The sequence below is a fragment of the Calliphora vicina genome, unplaced genomic scaffold, assembly GCF_958450345.1.
Source record: "Calliphora vicina unplaced genomic scaffold, idCalVici1.1 scaffold_69, whole genome shotgun sequence".
NCBI classification, from domain to species: Eukaryota; Metazoa; Arthropoda; class Insecta; order Diptera; family Calliphoridae; genus Calliphora; species Calliphora vicina.
In genome coordinates this window covers 81,341-87,162 of record NW_027052671.1, presented here as the reverse complement: position 1 = coordinate 87,162, position 5,822 = coordinate 81,341, and the positions used below count along the sequence as shown (strand labels likewise).

At 26.8% G+C, this 5,822-nt stretch overlaps 1 long non-coding RNA gene across 1 annotated transcript; it reads right to left on the bottom strand.

Moving 5' to 3' along the window:
- Positions 1 to 1,703: 1,703 nt before the first annotated feature.
- On the bottom strand, positions 1,704 to 4,347 carry LOC135963137 (uncharacterized). The gene is made up of 3 exons (XR_010576821.1): positions 4,223 to 4,347; positions 3,938 to 4,161; positions 1,704 to 3,873 (listed from the first exon to the last, which is right to left on the bottom strand). It is a non-coding gene; the product is annotated as an uncharacterized LOC135963137 (long non-coding RNA).
- Positions 4,348 to 5,822: the final 1,475 nt, after the last annotated feature.

Here is a 5,822-nt window from a genome sequence, read left to right as displayed (position 1 = left end):
TACATACATACATACATACATACATACATACATACATACATACATACATACATACATACATACATACATACATACATACATACATACATACATACATACATACATACATACATACATACATACATACATACATACATACATACATACATACATACATACATACATACATACATACATACATACATACATACATACATACATACATACATACATACATACATACATACATACATACATACATACATACATACATACATACATACATACATACATACATACATACATACATACATACATACATACATACATACATACATACATACATACATACATACATACATACATACATACATACATACATACATACATACATACATACATACATACATACATACATACATACATACATACATACATACATACATACATACATACATACATACATACATACATACATACATACATACATACATACATACATACATACATACATACATACATACATACATACATACATACATACATACATACATACATACATACATACATACATACATACATACATACATACATACATACATACATACATACATACATACATACATACATACATACATACATACATACATACATACATACATACATACATACATACATACATACATACATACATACATACATACATACATACATACATACATACATACATACATACATACATACATACATACATACATACATACATACATACATACATACATACATACATACATACATACATACATACATACATACATACATACATACATACATACATACATACATACATACATACATACATGCATACATACATACATACATACATACATACATACATACATACATACATAGATACATACATACATACATACATACATACATACATACATACATACATACATACATACATACATACATACATACATACATACATACAATAGTCTGCTCGACATACAGCAACAACACAAATTACAACATTCAGTAACAATACAACAATCGGCAACAATAGAAACAGCAACTACAGCAAACTTTGTTTGCTCACACATAGATACTAGATGTATGTATTGTAATAAATCCTTCATAAATCAAAGATTTCAATTCTGTAAGTGAATCAAATGATCACTTGATAAAAGGCTAAATAACCGAAAGACTGTGGGAGTCTTTCGGTCGGCCGGGGAGGCCGACTGAAGCTTAGTCTTAAAAGAACAGATATTATTTATATAGACTCCCGGAAAATTAAATTAACAAAATTATAAGTGGACCACCATAACTATATATATCAAAAGAAATTCCCCAATATAGTTAAATATGAGATAAACAAAGCAAGTCTGTGATAATGTTACCTATTATGTTAAGATTCCATGATGTTGTTTGGAATCTACGGCTCAAAACCCGCGCCTACCTATATTCTGTTTCCGAATCTGTGTGGTCAGAATCCCATAATAGATCTATCCTAACTTAGATTACACCATGAACGAAAACATTTAAGATTTTAGCAATTCATCGCAAATTTATTAATTTTAAAAATTATTCAACCCATAAGGTGTATTAGAAAGTAACCAAAAAAATATTAACTAATAATAATTTATAATAAGTAATTGATAGTAAATAAGAATATATTAATAAATTTACAAATAACAAAAATAACGATAATATTTACTAATCCATTTGAATGATTCTGTTTGCAAAATAAATTTAAGAGAATATCGGTTAAGAAACCAGAATTACACAATAGAACAACAAACAAGAAAATAATGAGATTATAAAGTTTATTTTTCAATTGTTACAAGTTTTATGACTATTTAAATTTAAATTAACATTTTTCTGTTGTTCTCTTTTTCGTAAGTTTAGTTTCTTTTTAATATTTCTTCTTTTCTATATTTTATTTTCTATAACGACTTTGTTGTTTTTGTTATTTGCATGTTATTTTAGTTTTAAATTTTAATAAAATTCATTTTAGTTTTTAAGAGAATATGCAAGAGTAGTAATTTTCATTGATTTAATTTTGGACTAAATGATAACACTAGTTTACAAGGTTTTTGCTCATGAATTGAAACATATGGGGATTTGTGTATTAAGGTCTTCTAACTTTGGAAAAAATATAAAAAAAAATCCTGGACGTCAAACTTTTGAGATATTTATTAAAAACGAAACATATAAAAATGTACATTAAATTACTACAAAAAAAAATAAATGTGAAGTGTTTAGTCCTCTTTTTATAATTATTTTCATTTGTCTCCCTCACGACACTTCAACAGTAGTCTCCTAGCATATTCTGATTCCAAAAACCTTGATAATTCCTCTCGAAAAACTTCAAATCTTAATGGAAACGCTCTCCATGTTCGTCACTCATGTGTCCGACGTTTTCCGGGAAAAAATCCACATGAGAATCTAAATAGTGAATCTTGAGGGATATATTTACACCCATCTGTTCAAAATTATGTAATAAATTTGCTACAATATCTCTGTAATTTTGACTTTTCTTATTCCCCAAAAATTCTTGAACAACAAGTTTAAAAGAATTCCATGCTGCATTATCAACACCGGTTAATAGACACTCAAATTTGGTATCAACCAAAATTTTTCTTATTTGCGGACCCACAAATATCCCATCATTTAGTTTAGCCTCAGAAAGACTCGAGAACACGCTGCACAAATATTGAAATGCTTGTTTTGTCTTATCTAAAGCTTTTACGAAATAATTTAATGTTTAATTTAATTTAATTTTGCAGTGTTTGTGTTATAGGAAAACCTCGATTTGACTGAATAATTTTTCTGCAAATAAAACAAAAATGGTCTGGGTTTATTTTACACTTTCTAGAAGACATTTTGATATAGTTTTTACTTTAGAAATTTGTATTTAACAGCGATTTATTAACGTTTATCTACAGGAAAGACGTACTTTTAAACCGTATTTATTTTTTTCCCGTTCATTTTTTTTGGAATTTGTCAAAAGAATACAACTCTGAAAGTATCTAGCAGCTTCACCAGAGTGTTGTAAACGATGTAAATACTTAATTACTACAATTCGGTACACTACAGTATGCATTAGTAGTACTCAGGGCAGGTGAAAAATAAAAACCCATATATCTCAAAATTTTGACGTATAGGTGGGAAACAAAAAATGGTCAATTAACAAGCGTCCCTAGCTCTTCTCAAAAATATAAGTTTCATTCCATGAGCAAAGAAAAATGTTTGATTTGTAAACTAGTGTAATTAATGAAAATAAAATTCTTGCATATACGTACAATAATATCTATAGTATAATAAAGATATAATGAAGTTTAGGGTTTCCCTTTAGAGTTTAAGTTTTAGCAAAGTTATTAAACATACATTAACATTTATGATATTAGGACAATATTTAATATCAAAACCAAAACTTAACACATAAGATAAATATTTACGTTAAAAAAATCTTTTTTTTAAAAAAAAACTTGTCTTAAATTAGTTTATAATTATGAAGCAAATGTTTAATTGGATTTTAGGTAGGCATATATCCAAACGGAATACATTTATATAATGTGCAGCTATATGAATACTAGCACATGTAGAAAAATGTAGAATAGTTTTAACAAAACTATTATTTCTTCTTGAAAATAATTAAAATAATATGTGAAATTATAGTGACTTTGGCTTCGAAATCATAACCAATTTGAAGATAGTTGAGGTTAGGTTTTTGATATTTGTGGCTTTTAGGTTATCGAACGTGCTTAAACTTCACTTTGAGATGGAAAATATATTGGACAATAGGATTGTGAAAATTGTAGTTACGATATGCAAGAGTAAAATTTGTTGGCTGGCTATCATTTAGTCAAATTGTTAACGATGATAGACCTATTAGTAAAATAAAAGACTTTAGAATTTATTCAAAATGGTAAATCGCAGAATTGTTTCTTACCAGCCAATGATTTACTAGCACTTTTGAATTTGGAAATATAAAAATTATCTAGTTTTGTCAAATAGAAATTAGCAAAACCGAACACCATTTGGTTACACAATGTTGAACTCCGGTAAAATGTATTTGAATTACATAAACTTATGGACAAATCTTATGTCATGTCGTTGTTCAATATTACATAAGACTTACATCCAGCTTCTAGAGGGCTTTAACACTTCGTGTGCCTAAATAAATTTTCATTGGAATTAAAACACAAAATTTACCAGAACAAATGTAGCAATATACCTTTCAATTATTTGCACGATTTTAGAGTTGACAGTAAATCTTTTAATTGTAACTTGATCACTTGTATAGTTTTAATTTTAATTGTAATTTTTTAATAGAAGTAAAGACGTCTAAATAGTTGCACAATCCGATGATAAAAAGAAAGAATTTTTGGAGTTTTACATTAACGAAAGCACGTTCGTGGCTAGTGTTGCTAAAACTTTTTCCACCAAACCTCAATGATTATTTTTTTATAAAATAATTATTATAATTAGTAATTCTACCACAACATTTAAACCAGAGTTGGTCAAATAAGCTTTTCACTAGTTGATCACATTTGCTTATTAGTGAGACTTTAAACATGTTTATAAACATTGTTTAATGTGCTCTCCACAGAAACATGTTTGTATACCATTATTGATATCCACTCTCATGCATATATTAATAATAAAGATAGATAAATACGAATGTTGATAAACAAATGCACAGTGTATCAATGGATATACAATTATTATAGAATTGTTTATTTAAATATATTTTTTTTCATAATAAATATATAACAAATTTCATGTATAAATTCATAACAAAGGTACTTTTATTGATATAATAATTTCATAAAAATCATAATAGAGTAATATTATTGAGTTAATTATAATAACTATTAAACATGCAAATTTTCTATATTTTGTAGAAGTTCTAATTAAATTTAAATTTAATTAGTATAAACTTGTTATAATAAGAAAAATTCGAAAACAAATTGTACTATAAAATCCGTAAGATTTTTTTCAAGAGTAATAGTCTTGAGTTTGTTGAAAAATATTAAAAAACAAATAATTTTGAATTTTGTCATAAACCTCTATTACAGTATGTATTTACATGTAGAAAAAAGTTACCACCACAGGGTATTATAGAAAAGTGGGTTGAGGAGAGTATTAATTGTTAATTACCAAGTTTAACATTTCCTATATGAATAATTAATACATAACAATTTAATTTGTTTATGTCATTGGCGAAATTGGAAATCAGAATACTTTCCGGTAGTGTGCTGCGAAATCTATACTTCTCAGAGTTCGAAATAATTTTTATAAAGGGCAAACGAAATTTTCCATTTTTATTCAATAATATAAAAAATTATATGTTGAACATTTTAAAGATTTATATATTTTAAAACAGCGATCCTTTTTTCATTTAATCAAATTTAATTTTCATTTGTTCATTAGTTTATCACTGTGTTTTTAAGAACTTTTCTGGTGGGCCAGAATATTATTTTATGAAAGCCACTGAATTTTGAATTTTATCTCTTGTAGTGTGAAATATATGTATCTGCATATATCTTTATGTTTTCACTCGATTTTTGTAATATTTCTTTTTTTGTGTTTTGTGTATTGCCGAGTCGATTTTGATTAAAGAAATCAATTAATTGACTTAAGAAATCGTTTTTATACCCTTCACCTTCGTGAGAAGGGTATATATAAGTTTGTCATTCCGTTTGTAATTTCTACATTTTTCATTTCCGACCCTATAAAGTATATATATTCTGGATCCTTATAGATAGCGGAGTCGATTAAGCCATGTCCGTCTGTCTGTCTGTCTGTCTGTCTGTCTGTCTGTCTGTCTGTCA